At 35.7% G+C, this 25,426-nt stretch overlaps 1 long non-coding RNA gene across 1 annotated transcript; it reads left to right on the top strand.

The window, feature by feature from the left end:
* Positions 1-442: 442 nt before the first annotated feature.
* On the top strand, positions 443-22,466 carry LOC121739715. The gene is made up of 3 exons (XR_006037484.1): positions 443-643; positions 7,793-7,799; positions 22,456-22,466. It is a non-coding gene; the product is annotated as an uncharacterized LOC121739715 (long non-coding RNA).
* Positions 22,467-25,426: the final 2,960 nt, after the last annotated feature.

Below are 25,426 nucleotides of genomic sequence, written 5' to 3'. Positions count from 1 at the left end.
TTCTTCAGCAGTTGTAGGGAGCAATTAGAGTCTTACAATTTGCTGAAACATTTCAAGAATGTGAAACTGTTCATTAAAGTTTTGCCGCCTTAGCACTTTTTCCATAGATGCATCATCTGTTTGATGAATTCATAGCGGATATTTCAAAGACACTGGTAGGTACTATTAATTTTAATACAGCTCGGTAAGTTTGAGTTATATAATATAGGAAAGAAAATTTTGTAATAAAATATGATGATGGGCAAAAATGGGCTCTGGTATTTATATGGCTCAACAGGAATGGATTGTATATTTTTAGGAAGGTATACCCATGTACTTACATTAATGACCAATAGGGCAATAGGGCGCTTGTCAAGATTCGTTGTAGTTTTTGAGTAAAGCCATGTTAAAACTGACATCAGCGCTCATACATTTCATGCTTAATACAATTTATGTAACACTTATACAGTCTTATGTCTACACTTATCTTCTATTTACATTTTCTGTTTTGTCATTGTTACCTGCTCCGCCGTCCAAGGGTGAGCAGTATGAGGGAGGGGTTAAACTACTACTCTGAGCGTAAATCTAAGGTGTACTGTCTAAGACAAGACATCCGTAACCTTTCTAAGCGCAAATAAATCTTACCACATAGACGACAAAAACTGTACATTATTTCAAAAAGTACAGCTGCTAGGGGCTGGGCGCCATATAACTTTTTTACCTACTCACTAAGAGCTATCTAATGGTATATATTTTATCTCTGTTGAGCAATATACCAAAATGCCCATGATCCTTTTATTTGTCTCAGAATTAAGTCATACGCGACTTGAATTAAAAAGAGGTAAACTTTACACCTAGATAATTATTCAGTTGAGAATATCATAACTCATAATAATCAATTTAATATTATTATTTCTGATATGTATATTTGTAAATCCCTAATGCATATAGGTTTATGCATACACGGCGGACACTATTGTTTTGTATGTATTTGATATTTCTATGAAATACCCTGCGCAGCTAGCGACACGAAGCTAGCAACACATTCATAGAAATACATAGAAATGACGTGTCGCGACGACACGTCGTCTGCTGCAACTTCATGTTTTTCAACTTGTACCTTAAACCTCAAACCCATTATAATCTCCCATGAAGACCACGACAAAATCAATTAAAAGTCAAAAGAAATTGAAATCAAACATCTTTATCGAAAGTGTTAGATCACAATGCGCATAAATCGTCTCGCTGACAAGTTGAAATATTCCGGGAATGACAGGAGATGGTATAATTAAGTGGATATAGTCGAGGGTTGTCTGTGGGTGGTGGTTGTCGGCCGCCCAATTAGTGCCGGTGAGAGCAATGGATGCCGACTCCGGATTACTGAGGGATGAGACTGGATTGCCGTGTGGTGCAGCCTGCAGGCGATGGTTCGCAAATAAACTGACGTTCAAGTATAATTCATACAATGTTGTCTAGATAGTTGGGTCCAAGAGATATGACATGTGTAGTGTGTACTTATATTATGTCAATTTAATGTGCTATGCGGTATGCCACGTTTGAGGGATTTTGATATATTATAATAATTATTATTTTATTTAGTGCTAAATGTGATGTAGCTTTCAAGATTTGTGTCGGTTAATTTACCATCTAGTGTTTATGTCACCCCGTACGATTGTAAACACCGCGAGATTGTAATATGACTAACAGATTGTAAACAATTGTAACAGATTGTAAAGGATTGTAAACAACCAGTTTTCCGGTGGTTTTAAAATAATTATTTCGTATTTAAAATAACTTCAATTGCCTGAAAGATGTATAACATTGAATAAAATTTAGATATATTTAAAGTGCAGTTTGAATTATAAATTAGGTTAATTTTAATAACCAAACATTAATTTATCATTATTTTCATTATTTTGTTAATTAATATAATATTTTATCATATTGTAGAGGTAATGATAGTCTAAACTGGTCAGTAACAAAACTAGTCAGAGTTGTTGTTAAGCTAGTAAATCTAAATATAATCACCCGCTGGAGCTTGTGACTTGCACCGCGGCTAAGACTAAGGACGAATTTAGTCAACAAGCTCCTTTGGCGAGCGCTCATGGGGAAAAGCGGACTCGCGATTCTCTTTGGACAACGGCGACTTGGAAAAAACGCAACATTAAACTTTGTTTGTTGTTATCGGATACTATTATCGCTTTCAGTGTTTTACATAAAAGACGAAAGAAAAAACACTTTTTTGTTGTATCTATATTTTTATCCCAGCGAGTACTTAAGATGTATTTAAGTATTGTTGGTCTCGTGAGTTGTGAGTTTGTGACCACCCAGTGGCTAGTGTCCGTACGGTATCTGCAGATATTTGTCAAAGTTTTTAATAACTCTAATGTAATTTTTAAAATCAAAACTTTATCGTTTTCAATTTCAAAGTTTTTAGTTTTAGTTTTTATAAAAATCGAGCTTGGAACTCTCTTCAACATTCTGCGCTATCTCTTATAGTTTAGGATTAGGACCATCAAGCTCTCTTTAAAAATTCACCCTGTATATTTTACTTTTGGCACATAATATTTACGTTTAGTAGATAGTAACAGATTTTATGACCAAAATTGTGTCATTCGACAGGACGTGGGGAGACATGGGTGTAAAACGTGTTGTTGAGCGTGAGTTATGTATCAATTAGTGATTTTATGTCACAACTACCGAGCATCACGTGGTAACACTTCTTCGCCGACCGTGCGGAACCGTCGAACAAAAAATACCACATGGAGGATCACCAAACATGACAACACTTGGAAGTAATGTAGGTAGATCAAATTACTTGCGTTATAGACCAGTGTAGCAATAGAATAATCAACTGTTTTAGTAGGTTTCGACCACAGATTATAGTAGTACATATACCAAAATACAATGATATCGCCGTAATAATTTATCGATACCGTAGAATGTAGATAGACCGGACATCACAGACCGTGTACCGTTGACATTATGCTGACAATGTAGTGTCATAGGTACACAGTATATAAATAAGTCTATGCCTAATTACCTATCCATAAACGGCGCTACATAACATTTCTCCTTTTTTTTCCTGTTCTGAGGTTTCGTCCAACAAATTCGATACACGGTCGATGTTGGGTAGAATCGAGGACACTCATTAATATGATGATTAATAGCTTTTATAAACGCATTTACATGTCGAGACAAAGAGTAAGTATATCTTCGGAAAGCTTAGAATAATATCTACTATTCAATTAAAACATCACCCTTGGTACAAAAACTTTTACAATAGAGACAAAAAAAAGATATGAGCGAAAAGCCTATAGACAGCCTAAAATTGTATTACTAATAAAATAAATCACTATCCAGACATATGTTCTGAAACCATTGAAGTGATTATAATACATATAACAATAGAAGAATCAAGAAAACCCCTTTAAGTCAATAGGGTGAACCCTATAACTAATCAACGCCTATGTTAGGTCACTTGGTAGCACAGGTCACATATTATGGACGATAACCCAGGCGTCACGATATGAACGTTGCCAAAGTACCACCAAGACGCAGATATCCCATTCTGCTGATGATGATGATTGGTTCTATGCGTCATGATATTTTTACCAGATTCGATAATGTGAATTATTGTGATCCGGTTGCCGACCCGCGTCGAATCCGCTGACTTGATATGACGAAAGTAACAAAAGATAAGAAATTTTTATTTTCGTCAGTTTGTTAATGCTATCTTATCGTTTGTTTTTGTATTTTTTGGTAAATCAAATAAATATAAGGTGTGGTTAAATTAAAAAGTACCTGCATTAAACAGGCCTAAAAAGGTTATTTAAAAAAAAAAAGTAATAGCTTAATATTTAGTTAAATAATGCCTAAGTTCAAAACAATCTTAATTTTACATTTGAACTTGTAAAAACAGATTTAGCAAACTCAACGGCAGAAATTATAATGATCAAAACCTCGAGATGCGCTTTCATAAAATATTCACTCATCGCTTATAATTTATTACAACCGCATATTAAATTAATTATAATATAACAATAAGGGGTAATATTATGAAATAGCTCGGGCCGTGACAGGTGGGCACAATGGGCCGGTAGCTGTGAAGGTGTGTGACGTGTGAAGGTATCAGAACCGCAATTACGTGAGATTACACAATTATTTGCCGAATCTGAAGGCTTATTAGACTGAATGACGCGTCGTTCCTGTACAAAGAGTAGAGTGTAGAGTAGATATAGCGAAGTAGAGTTTCACTATTAAGGCTAGACCGCACTAAACGCTTCACGTTCGATAAGTCTGATTCACGTTTGTAAAACGAACGGAACGTGAAGTGTCGCTGCCACGTAGTAGTGTCGCGTAGTGTCACCATGTGCATGTACATGTCACACGGTGTCACCCATAAACCTATAATGGCTATGGTGTCACCCATAAAGTTAATACATAATATACGTAGCGGAATTGAGCAACAATCTCGAACTGTCAAAGAAAACCAAAATTGGTTTACACCTGTGTGTAAAAATATGTGTTTGTATACACTTACACAAGCATGATTGAACATGAATTCTATGAGATTAAATTGTCAACGTGCCGATAAATGCCGACTGGACGTCAAAATAAGAGTTCTGCTGTCATGTATCACACGTCTCTTTTTACCACGCAGTGTTACTGATAGTGACATCTCGCTTGCTCAGGCCTTTGTTCCTCTATTCCGCTAGGTATATTAACTTTATGGTCTTACCTAATGTCCAATGTGGGGCCTATACAATACAGATACAAGCGATTGCGAACGTTTAAAGAGACATATTATTCGTTAATGATTTTCAATAATGATTATCAGCATCGGCTGTGAGTTGTCACGAAGGGTAGTATGAACTTTAGGATCTTGGTGACGCTACATGAAAACGGGCTTTTACAAGTAACAATTTTGGTAATTACATGTTTAGGCACATTTAATTAATTTTTTAAATGTGAAAATTAGTTACGTGACTCTACATGTAACTGTGCTACTCTACATCTTCATCTATTATAAACGATGACCACGTGACTGAATAAATTATTGTAACAAAAATGTCTTTCTTTGCAGAAGGCGGCATTTCGGCACTTTGTAACGGCGGTGCCTCTTCTGCGCCTGCGCCGCCCACCGCCTTGTAATAAACATATCAACTTCACACGATCCCTTTCCACAATGGCGGACAAAACAAAGCCTTTTGTCCGTTAATAAATCCCAAATTATTGGGCTGCCGTTTGGTAACGTTCCGACTTCCACCGGCTCCTCCCATGCGCTGTACTTTGTGTAGACACCGACGACTGACGAGTAGCATCGTGGATACTCTTTACTATTGTCAATTACAATAATAGTCTGAGCAATAAGTTGAGAATGGCGAAATATAGAGATAAGGGTCATAAAAATACGTGCGATACCTCATTAGATTCGGGAAGACGTCTAGAAAAATGAATCGGAAGCGTGTATTAGCACACAAAAAATTTCAAAAGTTATAAGCAAATTAGGTTGCAAAAAAAAGGTATTACGTTTTTTATTAAAAACTCCGAAACTATTAATATTTAAGAAATTTTAAATAAAGATTCTTAAAGAGGAGGAAATTTCCATAAGAAAACTCCCAACTCCCGGAATTCTATCTCTATTATTTATAATATTAATTTAACGCTGAAAGTAAGTCTCCGCGCGGCATTTTTAGGTAACGCGCGCGGCTTCAAAACCGAGCACGTCACACTGATTATTTTTTTAAAGGTATTAAATATTAATTAAAAATTTCAAAAACTTATGGTGTATTCTGAACACTTCAAAGAATTTGCTCCCGTTGGAAATTTAACTTAAAATTAATTTTTCATCAAATTAGACTTAAATGTTAACTAACGAATTTTTTTCGAACTTCCATCCTCATTGTACTTTAAAAAAATGTTTAAATAATTTTCTTAAGAAGTTTTCACTTAATGGAGCTCTTGATATAAGCATACTTAACAAGATCACGCCATAAAAGTTTAAAAAATTTTAATGCTTCGTTTATAATAATTTTTTAGCTTGAACAAAAAAATAGAAATCCAACTAATTTTGTCAAAAAAATTTTTGTTTCATTTATTATCACGTAATTGTTTTCATATCAATGAAAGACATGTATTAAATTAAAAAAAAACCCGCCATTTTCTAAAAAAAAAATTATAAACAACTTGACTATTTCGATGCTTTAAAATTTTTATTTTTCTTAACTTTATTCTCTTTAAAATATTATGATTTTTAGAAACAAAATTATTTCTAAATAACAATATTTAATTGTTTATAATCGTTTTTTTAATATTTCTTTTGTTCAAATTATTAGTTTAGAAAAAAATTTCCTCTTAAAAATCATGATTGACCGTCCTCAATATGGTTACAGAAATATTTTTTTTTTAATCAACAATTTCGTTGTTTATTATCTTAAAAAATTGTTATAAAAAATTCTGAACTTTTAATATTCTTTTACTGAAACTCCTAAAAAATACAAAAACAACGATGTACAACAAAGCGCAGTTTTTTTTTTAAAAGGTGCAATATAAATATCGAAAAAAATAAAGCCGCGCGCGCTACCTAAAAATGCCGCGCGGAGGCTTACTTTCAGCGTTAATTAATATTATAAATAATAGAGATATAATTCCGGGAGTTGGGAGTTTTCTTATGGAAATTTCCTCCTCTTTAAGAATCTTTATTTAAAATTTCTTAAATGTTAATAGTTTCGGAGTTCTTAACAAAAAACGTAATACCTTTTTTTTGCAATCTAATTTGCTTATATTTTTTGAAATTTTTTGTGTGCTAATACACGCTTCCGATACATTTTTCTAGACGTCTTCCCGAATCTAATGAGGTATCGCACGTATTATTATGACCCTTATCTCTATATTTCGCCATTCTCAACTTATCGCTCAGGCTATAATATTAAGGTACGTTTAAATACAGTAACATTTTTATTCGATGCATTAAAAATATTCTCTAAAGTCTAACCCTCTTATTAATAAACGCCCTATAAGCTTTGAATAGTTATACAGTGTTTTGTCTTCTTCAATCCAATTAAAAATTTCACTTGTGTGACAGGAACAAAACACTATATAACTATTCAAAGCTTATAGGGCGTTTATTAATAAGAGGGTAAGTGTATTACGAATATGAATGAAATAATATTTATTAAATTTGACAAATCATATCTACCTGCTTTAATATCAGAACAAAGTTCTAAATTCTTCTACTAACAAGTATTTTAAATCTTTAACTCTTTAAAATTCTAGGAATGTAATCTCAACCACGGTTTAATTATAATCCAGTATCCGAAATTAAAGAAAAAACTTCGCAGAAAATAATCCACAGTTTTTGAGGATAAATATGACGTTTCAAAGGGTGTCAATTGATGTTTACGTTTCTTGCTAGGGATTTACTGAGAAAGTGAAAACAAGGAAACAATGGACATAAAGGAATTATTACGTACAATAATACAGCCGTACGACACGACCGCAGAGAGCCCACCCACGCACACCTAATTATCGAAGACAGATGTTCCGAAGAAAGTGAGCGCGCTGAAAAAATATCCTTCAGACATCAAAACTAAGCGCCGACGGATTACTCGATGACAACTCGTCTGAAACGCGAATTTAGGCCGTAACACACGTGCATAGAGTCGTTTATCGGGTAACCCACGTCGAAAACTACAAACATAGTAAAACATGCAGATTTACGACTAAAGCTTTGTGCCTTCGAGATAAAGATTAAAACGGCGTGTGCCTTGATAGGAACTGCAAACGGTTTCCGCAAATGAAACGTCAATAGACAATACGTCAAAGATGACAAAGAGATCTCGGTTATTATTCATGAAGGATTATCCTTTTCGGATTTATTTCATTTAGTATCGGCAAAAGGACATCGCATACAGCCGGCCAATAATCGCTTTATTTTGGGTCCCTTTGGACGTTCACGGCTGATCTCGTTTTGGCAAAGTTTCGCCATTGTCACAGTTCAAATTACCGACGCAGTTTGAGTTCGTTTTGATATTTTGAATAGATATTATTGTAAATAAAATACTTAAGATTATAGACCACCATGGCGAGCTCAGTCATTGTCGATTCGAGCACGACGACATTAACGATTGAGTTTCGGCCGGGACGACGGATTTGCAACAAATATCGTATATCACTTAATCTTTGATCAGACGAATTTTACCTACAATTAAACTTGAAGTTTTTTATAGCTCTTAATAAGCTCACCTGATGCATATGCTAATAAATTCTTTATAATAATTTTGCTTGTAAACTATAAGATAATATAATTATGATTTCTGAGACAGACTTAATGCTGAGTCTCACATTATAATGTTAGTTACGATATTTAAGACGTCTTCCCAGATGGAGGTTATATTGAACGACACAAATTAAATGTTATTACAGCTTTTGTATTAATAAACTTTACGCTTTTTCTAAAAATAATGTGTGTTAGAGTAAATATCTGGAAAATGTACCTGTTTTAAGACATAATCGTTAATTTTAATAAGAGTCACACTTAAATTATTAATTTGAGGCTTCCGTAAGGTTAAAAATCGATATTAGTTTTGAGAACCGATAAAGTTAATCTTAATAATAACTTTGACATAAGAAATATTAATATAAATTAATTACAAAAGAATATTCTAAAATATGTGCCTATAGCGTAATCAAATAAATGAAGGTAAAACAATAACATTTAAAACTTATTGAAACGATAAACAAAAACGTCAGCTTGCGAAAACATATTTATTCCTGCGGCTATTTATAAAACGCTTTAAGCGCTTAAGAAGAATAAAAATATAATGAGATCGTCTCAGTAATTCTGCTGGACATTTAAATACTTTATGCTAATGTCCGACCCTTATCAACAACTAACTGCCCAATAAGTCTTCGCGTTAATAATAAGGGTTGTGGTATACAACAATATTATAGTTGTGTGACGCAGCTGAAATAAAATGACATTATATCACAAAATATATACTTATAGTTTTTTCGCGCGTTAAAAATAAATATAAGTGCGTTCTATCTGAATTTAGTTGAATCTGCGTTTTTTTCATATTATTGATCTTTTTTTACATTATCTAAACTTAGTGTCTTAATACACATATTTAATAATTAAGATTTATGACTAAAAATAATCTTTTTATAGTCACTATCGTAGCGAAATGCGTAGCACGCTACGGCCTACGAAGTGTCGCAACGGCCGGCGCGGCGGCTGAGTGTAGCGCAGCTTTACTTCGTTAATGAAGTTATCGTCGCAAGCGCAGGATTTATTCTACCGCTAATGTGTGGGTAAGGTTGCCCGCGCGGAAGTCAAAAATGTATTCACCCTAGCTGCATCGTTAAGCCGCAGTTGGAAAATAGACTTTACGTGGTTAGAATAAAGTGTACATTCCGATGGGAGGCATACATGATTTTATTGTCAGTTTGCGCATTGAAAAGAAGCGAAGAGCGTAAGGAATTAGTTGACATTGATGTCAGAGCATTGTTCGGATGGGTGTGTCGGGTGTCATGCGCCATGTCCCCACAAATGAATGCGTACACTAATTGTAAATATCTTTTTCTGTTACATTTATTTCACTTATTCATGGCGTGGTTGCGCTTTTATGAGCGCGATGTGAAAAAACTTTATATTTTTTATTGTTTAGCCCGATAAATGTATAGTAAAGTAAATGATATGCAGAAAGTTTACATTGACTTTATATCTATTGAGCATACTTACAATAGTCCTATGAGAACTTACTAAAAAGTTCTGGTATCTTTGCTATAATTTTTTACCGATTTCTACCGATAGTAAAAGCAAACGTTTTAGTTGATGGTGCAAGCTTATGAAAATCTTAGTATAAAATGTTATTTTGTACCGAGTAGTACATAAATAGATTTGGGCTGCATTTTACTCCAACATATCCTCGATACTCCTCGGAGTTAGCTTAACTTTAATACAAAATAGGTGATATAGTTTTAAAAGCAGGCATCACAACACCTTAGCATGTGTGCAAACATAATTCGATCTACATTCGGCTACAGAGTAAAGGCGAGCTGCTGGGGGATGCCACAATAGGACTAATTGTAATGCTGTTAGTCACAAGCTGAAGCGGCCCTGAGAATGCTGGGGTAAAGAGCCCTAGTAACTACAACAGTTCGTTATTCACATTCTTTTCAAGTAATTAAATCATAAATTTTATGTAGATGTATGTTACTCATACAGCAATAGCATTAAACTTATTTAGACCAGATTAGATATGTCTTTTAACGCAATAGTGACACATTCAATTTTACAAAATCTTAAAACGCATACGCGTACAAATTTTTTGATAACCGTGTCTTTGACATCAGCTGTCAGTTCATCGCTTGCACCGCTCGGTCCTGCTCCCGCGCCGCTGGAATAAAACATTTATAAATATTTGCCGGTATTATTCTGTTGGGGACTGGGGCACTACGCCGGGGACATGGGGACATGTACGCACCCGCTTTTACCATCATTATTAGGGTCCACATAGGGTCCATGAAAATTATAAACATTATGATGCAAAAAGCTTTGAAAATGTTACAGCTAATAAAAATAAGTGCAGCTGTGATATGTATGCAGTTAATCGAGATTTTATTAAAAACATACATTAATGAACATAAATAGAGATGATATAATTTATAAAAAAAATGGTATTTTAAAGTAACTGCATGAGGTTGAGACTATATATTATAATTAGGTGACACAAGATGTAAAACGATACGTAAGATGAAGTTAGATCATAATTTCTTATTTCATCCAACATTTCCTTAAGCCATTTCAATAATAAACTGCTTCAATTATTTGCAGTATAATATGAAAACAACAAGAAGTTATAATATAATATGTATTATATAAATTTATACCTTTACAATATACTTAACTAGATAAGTAAGTACAATTTTAAATATGAAGTTTACATTTTTAAACATGCAACAGAATCAACGGACCCTTAATACACGGGAAACCAAAAATAACAATCCCATTTTAATAACTATTGTGATTCATTCAATCTAGCGTGCGTTTAGCCCAGCTTGAGACCTGTTGTAAAATATTTGTGTTTGTGAATATTGTTTGATATTAATTATATATGGCATTTGTTTCGCTGTGGTTAAAATTATTTTCATCAATGTATATTATAATTTATGAGGTGATTTGAGACGACAATAAGGCCGGTATAGTCAGTACTCAAGATGCATCTCGGTCTCAAGACACGGTTCAGGCTCTGTGATTGGTTGGCTGTCAAAATTTGGACCAATTACAGAGCCGAACCGCGTCTTGAGACCGGTTTGCGTCTTAAGTACTGACTATTTATACCGGCCTAGAACTCTAGTGCCGTCTAAAATCATATTACTAGTTATAATAGCTATACTTTATAGAATTATTAATGTAATTTAGATTGAAGAAATTGAGGGCTATACAAACCCGATAAGAAGTAGGTTTATCTACAAAACTATTATAGATTAAGCTATTGTACTTGCTAAAAACATATTTTTTCAAGTATAAATGAAATAACTTATGTACAACATGAAACCAACTGATACAGTTAACGGTTCTGTTTATTTTCCATAATGGTTTTATTGCGAAATAATAAATAAAGTCGTGTTCGAGGGGCGCGTCGTCGGCGACATTGTCCGCCTGTACGGGACAATACCAGCAAATTGAGACGTCGCATTTGCCACAGATCACACTTTAATAGTGGGAAACATACCACAATATATCATCCAGCGCCAATCTGTGCCATTAGGAGGGTCTAATAAATATGTCCTCGCAGTATCGCAAACTAGAGTATTGAATTAGAAATAAACTTACCTTATATTTCGCTGGCGGCAAAACCAAAGGTAGGAAATGATTTGGTATAATATGTTGTGTATCTCTTTCAGTTTCAGATTTTTGGGATTATAGAATTATAGAAGTATTATAAAAGTATATAAGACGCTTAAAGTTATTTAAAAATATTTTAATAGAGTACACTAGCACTGCAGCAACATTAGTAGGTATTGCTTTTTCAAAGTAGCTCTTATAACTCAAATATTATGTTCTGTTCTAATAATTTCGATATTTTATCCATACAAAAATGTGCTTATGTCTGTATAGCATAAGTTTGGCTATCGCCAAAGATTCTTATTAACGTTTTTTTATAATGTAAAAAAATTTAGTCACGTTTTCCTTAAGCTTTTGATTTAAAGTTAAAACATGTCCCGATTTTACACGGTACAATCTGACAGAATATAATAAGTGTAACATTTTATACCATTACTTAGTCACGCTGGCAATGTTATCCAACATGGCTCCCAAATAATAAAAAACTTAAAAGGGGTCCCTCACCCTACCATAGTTACAGTTTTGAAATATTTTTGTTTCATTATTAACAAAAGATTTCACCGGTTTTGAATTTGATTTGTTGGCGGCCATATTTTCGACGTCCGCGTCCCCGTTGCGCGAGCGCAGTACATAATTGTATCGTGCGTAACGGATGGGACAAACAAAAAATAATATTATACTTTTGGTTTCGAAATTAAAGCAGTACCTACTCGCGAGCCGAGACGAACTCGACAAATACCGGTTCGACATGGCCGACTGTTTTGACATGTGATAATGTACTTTGATTTGAAATCGTGTCCCAATTAAGTAATCTTGTGGTTAAAAACACGGACAAAACGTCTGTAGACCTGATTTGATGATGTCATTACGGCATCGCCATGTCTGCATATAGGTACCCGCTACCACAGCACGGTAGAAAAATATTAAAGTCAGATGTGTTTAATAAAAGAATTCGTAAGTCGGTAGTAAAAATAGTAACTAGTAGGAACCTTACTGACCTAACCTTACTGAGTCTGGACCCGCCAGACTCCAGACGAGTGTAACGTGTAATGTAAGATTACGTGTAATTTAGCGTCAACAGTGTGAACAAACGAGCCTCTGTGTGCGCAAAAACCGACAGCCGATGGATAAACCCCGAGCGTTACATGTAATGCTCGTAGTGCCCGTAGTGCCCTCGCCCGTCCACACGTAGAATTCGTGTTAAATTACACGGTAAATTACATTACACGTTACACTCGTCTGGACCCGGTTTTACAGAATACCTTATACCTTTCATACCGAATGTTTTCCGTTTTCCTCAAACGTTGAAGTTTGATTGTTTATTACTTTTAATGTTATCGTAATCAATGTCTTATCAGTAAATATTATAAAATTATAGTTGATACTTGATACTTTATTATAATACTAGCTGTTGCCTGCAACTTCGTCCGCGTAAATGTATGTTATTAAAATCGAGGTTTAGAAAATTGAACACCCATTTACTACTATTTTATTTGGATCTATATTACACAGGAATTTTTTAATTTACATCAAAGACCCAGGAAACTTGAACCTCAGATTCTCAGTAGATACTCAGTTTTGAAAAATCCTTTCTTCGAAGGGAAACAAATTGGAATTTGTTGTGAGACTGTATTGATAATTGTGACAAAAACGCTTGAAGGCACGGATTAAGTTCTATAGCACTGTCCACGATGTCACCGTAGTTTTCGACATCAAATTTACACTGTTTGCTAGAATTGGTAATCACTTTGGTCGTCGTTGTAAATTTCGAGGAGTTCCTTCAATTCCATTACATATCAAGTCACCATTTTAAGGGTTCCGTACCCAAGAGGTAAAAACGGGACCCTATTAGTAAGACTTCGTAGTCTGTCCGTCTGTCTTATCCAGGCTGTATCTCAAGAACCTTTATAGCTAGAGTTCTGAAATTTTTACAGATTGTGTATATCTATTGCCGCTATAACAACAAATACTAAAAACAAAATAAAATAAATATTTAAGGAGGGCTCCCATAAAACAAACCTGTTTTTTGGCCTTTTTTGCTCAATATCAAATATCAATAATGACCACAGGCAGGCAGTTCAAATTTTCACAGAATCCTTAATTATATGTGTAAGTACTTTAATAATAATTAACAATACAATTACCCCCCTACTAATAAACGTTGTATAAGCTTTGAATAGTTATACAGTGTTTTGTTCCTGTCACACAAGTGACATTTTTAATTGGATTGAAGAAGACAAAACACTGTATAACTATTCAAAGCTTATACAGCGTTTATTAGTAAGGGGGTTAGAATATAATTAAAATTTAAGGGGGGCTCCCATACAAAAATACAACTTTTGGCCTATAACGGTACGGAACCCTTCGGGCGCGAGTCCGACTCGCACTTGGCCGATTTTATTGTAAACATGGTATCAAATTCAGGCAATCTATAGAACAAAAAAGAATTTTGAAAATCTGACCACAAACAGCAAACTAAACATTAACTCCTCCTTTTTTGAAAGTCGGTTAAAAAAAGTATCTAAGATGTTGACCAGGGATGTAAGGTATCACCATGCCAAATTTCATTGAAATCGGTCCAGCGGATTCAGAGATTAGCCGGTACAAACAGACAAACAGACAGAGAAACAAAAATTTCAAAAACAGTTAAAATGTGTTCTATTACTCTTCTAACATGTCCCTGACTCGTTTTTTCAAGTTTATGTTCAATGTACAAAAATTTTACTTCTAAGATTTTATTATACTCGTAAGTACTAGCTGTCCCGGTGAAGTTCGTGTCACTTTAAAACCTTCCCTGGACTTCTACGAACATTTTAAGACTAAAATCAGCCCAATTCGATCAGCCGTTTTCGAGTTTTAGAGCGACTAACACATTTGAAAATCCATTTTTATATATAAGATATAGATAGATCATATAATATACGGTCTATCATAGTATCAGTTTTTTTTTATCACAAGCGCACGTGTATCGCAAATATTAAAGGCTCTGCTACACTCACCGATCAGTTTACAGTGACATTTTCACTAAAGAAACTACTTCATGTCGATCTGGAAGTATTTTTTGCAGAAGTGGATGCCAAATCATAATTGTTTTTAACCCCCGACAAAAAAGAAGGGTGTTATAAATTTGACGTGTCTGTCTGTCGGTCTGTCGGTCTGTCTGTTTGTCTGTCTGTGGCATCGCAGCATCTAAACGGGTGGACCGATTTTGATCTAGTTTTTTTTGTTTGAAAGCTGACTTAACCGAGTGTTCTTAGCCATAGTTCTTCATCATCAGCCTGCGCCTGCTCCGTGCTGGAAAATCGCGGTTTATCTGGTTCGTGAAGGGCCGATTAGTAACTTGCAGTCGTTTGGTGGGCTTTTTATTTTGCATTTTAGTTCGTGACATTTATGAATATTCACACATTAATGGAAAGTTGACCTGGTGCTACAGCATCACCTGGTAATCAATAGGATACCCAATCCTCACTAACTTAGAGCAATGGTATCGTGTTTGGGCTCATGTTAATTGCGACAACTAGTAAGACGTAGATAAACAGTAAATGTTTGCATGCTGCTGCTGCAGCATCACCTGGATTCTATAGAAGCCGAGCTCCAAATGAACCCAAAGTGGAGGTTTCATGTTTGGACTCATATTGACGGCCTCATCCAAAAGGACATTCCTAGATGGTATTCATTGGGATGTAATATGATCCTGTTGATAGGAATTATTCTGCGCTATAACCAAACAAGTTTAAAAAGCATTCAGAAATAAAATTATGGTCCCCCGACACACCGTGACAACAATTATGGGCTCAAATATCACTTTACAATGAATACCATCTAGGAATGTCCTTTTGGATGAGGTCGTCAATATGAGTCCAAACATGAAACCTCCACTTTGGGTTCATATGGAGTTCGGCTCCTATAGAATCCAGATGATGCTGCAGCAGCAGCATGCAAAAACTTATTAGTTATCTACGTCTTACTAGTTGTCGCAATTAAAATGAGCCCACACACGAAACCATTGCTTTAAGTTGGTAAGGAGTTGGGTATCCTATTAATTACCAGGTGATGCTGCAGCACCAGGTCAACTTTCCATTAATGTAAATATTCATAAATGTCACGAACTAGAATGCAATAAAGCCCACCAAAATCTGCAAGTTGCTAATCGGCCCTTCACGAACCAGATGAACCGCGATTTTTCAGCACGGAGCAGGCTGATGATGATGAACTATAGCTAGGAACACTCTCAATTAAGACAGCTTTCAAACAAAATAACTAGATCAAAATTGGTCCACCCGTTTGGATGCTACGATGCCACAGACAGACAGACAGACAGACAGACAGACAGACAGACAGACCGACAGACAGACACGTCAAACTTATACCACCCCTCTTTTTTGTCGGGGGATAAAATGAATTTAGGTACGACGAGAGATCGGATTCGGCCAGAATCGCAGCCGAACATTACAAGCCGAATTTGTGCCGTTTTGTGATTTTAATGTTCAAACTTTCATTTTAGCATTTAATGCATTAATTAGTAATTATATAGCATGTATTGGCCATGTCGTAAGTTTACGTTGAGCATTACTCACACTTTAAGTACATAATACATAACGATTTAAAACATTATCTTTATTAAGATTAGTTTTAATACTTACCAAATATTATCTTGCAGCCTATATTTGTAAATGCTCCGCGGCTTAAGTAATAAAATTAAATTATCGTAAGTATCCTTGCAAAATAAAGGTGATTAATTTAGGTATCTATTTTATCATTTATCAACACATGTTGCATAACATAAATAATAAAAACATCTATGTATTAAATTAAATTGAATCATCTTTATTTCGGGCATCAGAGGCCCATATAACAAATACCTTAAATCTAACATACTTATTTATAATATAATATGCTTCATAATACAATTTGGTTCCGTGCTAAGTGCGCGTGCCCCAGGAACTTCACGGGGACTATAATAGACAACGAGATTTATGTATAAACACTATTTTCTACTAATAAGTATACGTATTACACAATATATGTACTTACATAATTGAAATTTTTATAAACATGTTTTATTGGCGTCTTCCCACAAAAGAATAATATTTTTTTATCTAGCGGCAAGATTCGTTGTGTAGCAAAATTAATTTTATATTAGGGCCAACCCACACGTACCACAACCACAACCACACCACGTGGTCGGGCGTATATTTCGTATTGTAAATGAAGTGGACTATTCACACGTACCACATTTTGCAGTCGTTGTCGGCCACTTGTGTGATACCGACCCACTGAACTCCATAATACACTGGACAGGCTATGCCGTACAAAATGACAGCTATTTTTTGTGCCGATTTGAAGCGCCGCGGTGAGCGTACTGTGAACTAATTACGTAGAAAATTACAACCGCCATTTGCAAAATAGTAGTTCCAAGTACACTACTGCTTTCACATAGCAATCAGCGCCAATATGGCGACTTTCAAATAGGAACATTTTATTGATAGCGATCGCCTGTCCAGTGTATTATACAGGTCAGTCTACCGACCACATCGCAACCACAACGTTGCGTCGATGCAATGACAGTGTGCACTGTGCGCACAGCGTCCGCGCTCTTCGCCCCTCCGTTTCATTGACTTTCGTACGTAACCACATCGCAACTACTGGCGACAACGCAACCACATTGACATTTTGTCGGTACCACAACGAAACCACAAAAAGCTGCAGCGACACCATTCTCACTTAACCACTGCTTGACGGCATTTTGTCGTTGCGATGTGGTATGGTTGTTGTGCGTGTGGGTTGGCCCTAATTTACTTTGTTTGTTTTTTCGGTTCGAAAAAATATTTTTTTAATTGAATTTTCTGTAAATAAGTTACTATAGTATTTTTGGTTTGAAATAAGTTCATTTCTAGTAGAAATTTAAATAAATCCATGGGATCGAGCTAGTATACAACTAATTAGCCAGCCGTGCTAGCACACGCCAACGAGATATCTCACTCTACACGTTTTCTCGATGTTAACTGATTTATCTCTTCATCTCTATTGACCCTAACATGACATAAATTTTTTCTCGTACATCTGTCGTCAAAATTAGAGATAATTTTGTTTTTTTTATATGTGCTATTTTTGTCTATATACTAACGAACAATATACGAACGAGTTTATCTCTCGAGTCTTGACGTACGCATGTTAGCAAAAAAGAGATATATATCGCTATAGACAATATCACTACGCTCGAGAGTGAGATATCCACGAGATATTTCGTTGGCGTATGCTAAACGGCCTGGTGTTTGGCGCTATCTAAATCATGTTCTTTACCATTGAGTTTTAAGTACTATGTACGTAGTATTGTAGTACCACAGTGTAAATAGATATCTATTTACACTGTATCTATGTACGTATAGTACTTATGTTCTTTACCGTACTTATCGAATTTGTAATTGATAATAATGAGTAATGATAGGGACGCCTCAAAAGTGAGTCAACTGTCGTGTAACAAGGAAAGCCGGTGAGGTAATCTGCGGTTGCTTATTTTCAGTATATAAAGGACAGACGTATGGCTCGATTTTATAGCTTCAATATGACTATTTGTGAAACTGTATGACGTAATGCGGCTTATTAACGTTGTCACAGCAATGTCCATCGTGCATGCTGTACAGCATTTCCCGAACTCCTTTGTTTCGTGGCCCACTTTTATAATGTTGGTGCATACGGCGGACCCCCTGAAGCACCCCCACCCCTACAATAGTAATCTTTTTGTTTTTTAATGAAATAAGGGGGCAAACGAGCAAACGGGTCACCTGATGGAAGGCAACTTCCGTCGCCCATGGACACTCGCAGCATCAGAAGAGCTGCAGGTGCGTTGCCGGCCTTTTAAGAGGGAATAGGGTAATAGGGGAGGGTAGGGATGGGAAGGGAATTGGGGAGGGTAGGGAAGGGAATAGGGTAGGGGATTGGGCCTCCGGTAAACTCACTCACTCGGCGAAACACAGCGCTAGCGCTGTTTCACGCCGGTTTTCTGTGAGAACGTGGTATTTCTCCGGTCGAGCCGACCCATTCGTGCCGAAGCATGGCTCTCCCACGTATAAATCTATGAAACTTGCTATTATTTTGAGTAACTGTCGCTGTGCTTTTCAATGAATTATCCGCCTAGGTAGGCCGTAGGTGATTGAAATTTTGCACAGTTAGGTATAGTTTATTATTATGGTGAAGGAGTGCATCGAGCTAATATTATTTTGAAATTATGCTTTTATCATACATTTTTTTAACAAATAAAACATTACTTACAGTCACACTACAACACACACTAGGAGATTTTGATTGACAAGCCTATAAGCATGAATTTTACTCTTTTAATTTATGGTTGAAGTCTGTTGTCAATTTGATAATAGATTTTTTTTATTGAATCTCAATTATACTGTTAGACAAATTTATTATTACATGGCCAGTCTGTCATCATTTGACTTTATTAATCTGAGACTGTCGCAGGAATTATGTCTAAAATTAATATGACATTATCAGACTTTTGTCCAGATCAATGAAAATCTCTCCAAGCGGCCGGACTTTAGGCCATTTCCTGTCACAGGAAGTTTTCCAACATTCACGAAAGGGTGTGCACCTGCATAATTGCGGAGTGCCGGCGTGACTCGCCATAGCGCCCCCACGAACCACCGTTGTATCACCAAATTATATGCCTCGACATATCATTACTTAATACACACCTATCAGCGTTATTACTTCGAAGACACGCGGGTGATAGCTATATATTTGGAACTGTATACTTGTGATTTGCGTTAGGACTTACGTAGGACTTACATGTTAGGTAGGTAACAAAGTAAAAAAAAACTTATCTATAAATACTAGCTGTCCCGGCAAACGTTTCTTTGCCATTATATAAAGTATTTCGCCGTATTATTTTATTGAAGTGACTAAATAAGTATGTCACCATGGCAACGTACATCGCTATTCCGTAGCATGTAGGTAGCATGCAAACAATGGTCGCCGTCAGTCTCGAGTTGTAATAATTTACTATTATTTATTCAACAAATGCACTTATCAATATAATAAGTACCCACCCCCCGATTCTCAGACCCACTGAATATGCATATAAAATTTGGTTAAAATCAGTAAAGCCGTTTCGGAGGAGTACGCGGCCTAACATTGTGACACGAGAATTTTATCTATAAGAAGATTATGCAGTTGAGTCTTCTTAATAAATTAATATTAACCAGCTGTGCCCCGCGGTGTTACCGGCGGTTTAAGTGATATATTATAATAAAAGCCTATGAAAAGTACCAATAATGGGGTCGAAACGGCACGATACATAATATTATGGTTCTATAATAATTAATAGTTTATGGTAGTGATGATGATGATGATGATGATGAATGTAAATTGCATATTAGCATAATATGCTTTCCGTTGTTAAAAGAACGTCGAAACTCCCAAACTTGTATCTATAAAGAGTCAAGAGTTCTCTCAGCACCTTCTGAACCATGGTATACCTTTGTGCAAAATCTTACTTGTTCGTAGCATAATATGCTTAAAATACTGGTCACGAAACTGAAGTCACCACATGTTTGCATATTTTGATTAGGTATAATAGATAAACTGATATATTATCATTACCAATTAGCAGAAATACTGCTACTCCTCATGAATTGACTTTCTATTATTTTTAGAATTTTTTGTTTGATTTTCCTCATGTTACAAATCAAAAATATTATTGCACCTCTTTGTTTCCACAAATTTAAGTCTCTATATTCTACAATATTATTTAATTGTATTCGACTACAGCATCTTACAAGTTACAAGTTACAGTGCTACGTCCATTTTCATGTGCTTTTATCTATAATCTATAAGTACTTATAAAATTACATGTCCTGACTGACTGACTGACTGACTGATTCATCATCGCTGAGCAAAAACTGTAAAAGTTACAGCCACGAAATTTGGTGAGTAGGGTTGTTTTATTAAGTAGACACCCACTAAGGAAGGAATTTTGAAAATTTTACCCCGAAGGGGGTGAAATAAGGGTTGAAAGTTTTAATGAAAGTCCGTCATTTCTTGAGTTAGAAACATGAAACTTTATTTTTGGGTTACTGATTAAAAATGAATGGATACGTATTTAAGCGTTTTTGGAAATTCTACCCCCAAGGGGGTGAAATTGGGGTTGAAAGTTTGAATGAAACTCCGTTATTTCTTGAGTTAGAAACATGAAATTTTATGTTTGGGTTACTGATTAAAAATGATTGGATACGTGTTTAAGCGTTGCTGAAAATTATACCCCCAAGGGGGTGAAATAGGGGTTGACAGTTTAAATGAAAGTCCGTCATTTCTTAAGTTAGAAACATGAAACTTTATTTTTGTGCTACTGATTAAAAATGAATGCGTATTTAAGTGTTTCTGGTAATTCTACCCCCAAGGGGGTGAAATTGGGGTAGAAAGTTTCAATGAAAGTCCGTCATTTCTTGAGTTAGAAACATGAAAGTTTATTGACGTTTGCGTTTGACGTTTGCTTAAATAGGCTCCGTTTTTACCCTTTGTATAAGGAACCACAAAAACAAAAAGGAGAAAACTATCCATCTTTGTTATTATACTATGTTAACGAGGATGAAGTCGCGGGCAACAGCTAGTAATATATATAATTATACTTACTTAACCAACTTGGTACTTATTAAAAAATGTAGTCCTCCGGCGCGATGGACTTAAAATAGATTTAGATGAAAATATGTACGAGTAAGCCTTGGTATCTACGAAAAAGATACCTAGAATACAAGATAGCGACATAAAAAGGGTAGGGGCGAAAAATCCGTAGAATTGTAGATAATGAAAATATTAGATGAATAATAATTCATAGGGAGTCGCTAAAATTCCGAAGGTAGAATCAAAAGGTATCCAAAACAATCGTTCAAATAACATGATTATAAAACGTTACCAATTTGAACGCCACGGGGTTTTCAAGCGGCGGCCTTTGGGGAACGATCTTCCGCGTTTTAATAATCCAATAAAAAATATTTAACACCTAGAAAATTAATAATTCAATTTGTAAAGGCAGTATTGCGTATCAAATAACAGTGGTCAGGTGTAATTTGTAAACGCCAACAATGGCGCCTTTGTGTGAACATAAAGAGAGTTGCACGTCACTCCTTCCACCCGCCGCCGCTGGCGAGAACAAATATAATTACTATAATTGCTACCACAAAGGCCGAGTGAGATCGGCCTACAATACGCTATTTGCATAACACCGACCACTTACTCGGATTAGAAATATACTATTGTGAAACGACACGGTTTTCTTTCAACGGTAAATACGCCGACGACACGACGGAAAAGTCGTCACGAAAGCGATGATATCGTGAAAAGGTGTCGTCAGTCTTCATATTAGGCTACTTTTTCTTCATATTTTGACATGGGAGAGCCACGCTTTGGCACGAACGGGCCGCCTCGACCGGAGAAATACCAGAAGTACCAGAGAAACAGCGCTTGCGCTATGTGAGTGAGTGAGTTTACCGGAGGCCCAATCCCCTACCCTTTTCCCTTCCCTACCCTCTCCTATTTCCTTCCCTACCCTCCACTATTCCCTTCCCTACCCTCCACTATGCCCTTCCCTACCCTCCCCTATTCCCTCTTAAAAGGTCGGCAACGCACCTGCAGCTGTTCTGATGCTGTGAGTGTCCATGGGCGACGGATGTTGCTTTCCATCAGGTGACCCGTTTGCCCGTTTGTCCCCTTACTTCATAAAAAAAAAATTTTTAGGAACACGGCTGTTGTGGTGTAGCATAGCTATTGAACTTCAAACTTACATGATTTGATTACGTATTTAAAATATTTAAAAACGCAAAATTAATAAAATTTTGTATGGTACATAGTAGTAGTAGTAGTTCTGGAATGCCTCCGTGGTCTAGTGGTTAGAGCGTCGCTCTCGACTCCGGAGGTCGGGGGTTCGAATCCCGCGTTGGAAACATGTTATTTCCAAGTTTGGTTAGGACAATGCAGGCTAATCACCTGATTGTCTGACAAGTAAGATGATCCATGCGTCGGATGGGCATGTAAAAAGTCGGTCCTGCACCTGATCTCTCGCCAGTCGTGTCGGTCTTCCGTCCCACTGGGTTATGAGAGTAAAAGGAATAGAGAATGCTCTTGTGTACTGCGCACACACTTGGGCACTATAAAATTACTCCTGCGTACCTGGCCTGGTTTCAATGAAACCGGCCACCGTCACCGAAACCGGTGTGGGGAGTATTATTATTATTATATTATAGTAGTTCTGGAATAAAAAGTAGTAAGTCCCTTTTATTCTAAACCCATTAGAATAAAAGGGTACTTTTCATTCCAGAAATTATGCAGTCGGGCCACTGACAAGAGCTATAAGTACTTAGGTCATATTTCGGACTATAATTACACAATCTTACTTTTCTTCATATATCACCAGCATATACAGTAAACAAAAATGTTTGTTCAAGTGGCACTCTGCTCCAACCTTTCCGTAATTAAATTCCCTATTAGTATAGCTATAATTTTTTATGGTTTTGACGTATAAAAATTATGATATTTGCACGGCACGACGAGTGAGTTGGCAAGTGAACTTTTACCCGGACACTAACCGCGTTATCATCAAAGTCACCATACGTCCAAATATGTATAGTGATTTTGTATCAGCAGATAGCCAGTTAATCATTTTACCACCTAATTTCAGGTTTACGATGTTTACGATAGCAAAAATCAACAATAATAAACATCTTTAACCCGAAAAAGTTGTGATGGTAGTTTTCGAATATATTTGACCAAAGCCAAAGCAACTTTAACTTAGATTTAATCAGTTCTCTGCAGCCAATGGTTTAAATTAGGATGTCTAAGAGGTATTAGTAAACTTCAGATATTTGATTTAGATCGATAGGAGTCCAACATTTGAACTTGGACAACTCTTTAAATATTACATGTACACAGAATATTATCAGCCAATTACAGCAAAACATGAAAGTATGAAAATAAAATTTCTTCCTTATTTTTTGTACAGTTCGTCTAATTTCTACATTTTGTATTTCGTAAAGATTTTATTACATTTGGCTTTAATTCAGATACTACCGATATATTTGTTTTTTTTACAACAAAAACAGCATGTAAAGACGAATCTTGCATTCATATGATTTCATAATCACTTTTGATGATTTTCAAATTATTATTACTGAGGATTTTGAACAGATGATAGATAGGACATCGGCGCTAAGCGGCCGAAAATAACATAATAATAAAACTGTATACAATAACAAACCACCTATATCACGAAACCCAAGCCCACGTGAGGACAAAGCCGATCTTATCTACATTCATGTTCGCTCCAACAATAGCTAAGCCGAAAAATAGCAAATATCGTTATAATAAACTGATCATATTTCGCATTGATTATATCTTTTCATGGTGACCAAATAATAGATAATCCCTTAGAATGTTTGGGAAATAATAAAGTACTGTTCTTTTGTGGAGATTCAAATGACATCGTTTCCTGATTGCGGTCATGTCCGGTACAAATCTGGCCTCAAATTACTGCATTTTTACCACATTTTTGTATCTTCTTTGAGTATTGTTAATGTTGGATTAGACGACATATTTCTATGTGTTCCTCTTACAATTGCCATACGTTTAAGGACAGGGTTTACTAAAGACGTTTTAGCTAGATCACAAGCAGAAATACTAAGTCCTCTAGATTTGTTGAAATAGTATCGGTAAGTATATATCTCAGACGCAAGACATAATTCTCTCTTTAAATAAATCCTGAAAAGAGAGCATTACATTTTGTAATGCTCTCTTTTCAGGATTTATTTTTTTGTTTTGCCCAGTAAAGTGAAAGTAACTTGGAAACGTGGTGCAATGTAAAAACTTTCAAGGCACAAAAAATACTGCGTTATTTGTTAATAACGGACAAAAACCGTCCATTAGGAAACCGTTTAGCATCAATAAGGCTATTAGAACACGAACAATATGGAAAAAAGCTTATCTCACGCCAATAGTTTGCGCAAACAGCGATAGCATCGGCCGGGGTAGTCGAGTGAAAAACGATACCTTTGTAGATGCTATCTGATGCTACCAGTTCTATGATCGAGTTTCGCCATACAATTTGTCATTTTTTATGTTGTGAATTATTATAATATCATTGTGTAGACCTGAAATATGACTCACCATGATTGTCTACGTACTGCATGTCTTCATTGTTACTATGGACTACATTTAAGACTTTAGTTTATAGAAATTGTCGCCAATTTGTTAACCGTTTATACATAATTATATATAATAAATTTAAATGTAGATATATTTTGAACTAGCTTTTGCCCGCGGCTTCGCTCGCGTGAAATTCGAAAATCGCGTAAGCCTCCTATGGGATCATGATGTTTTCCTAGGACCAAAAGTTGCTATGTAACTCTCCATCCTTTCAACTAAATCTATGCCAAAAATCAAGTCAATTGGTTGCTTCGTTTGGGCGTGAAGGAAGGACAAACAAACAAACAAGCACACTTCCCCATTTATAGTATAAGTATGGAAGTATGGATAATAGGAAATAGGATTTACAACGCTAAACGCTATAAATAAGTTACAACTTACACGTTACCT

Source organism: Aricia agestis, chromosome 2 (genome assembly GCF_905147365.1).
Source record: "Aricia agestis chromosome 2, ilAriAges1.1, whole genome shotgun sequence".
Classification (NCBI taxonomy): domain Eukaryota; kingdom Metazoa; phylum Arthropoda; class Insecta; order Lepidoptera; family Lycaenidae; genus Aricia; species Aricia agestis.
Note: the sequence above shows the minus strand (reverse complement) of the source record. Positions and strands in the feature narration are given on the sequence as shown.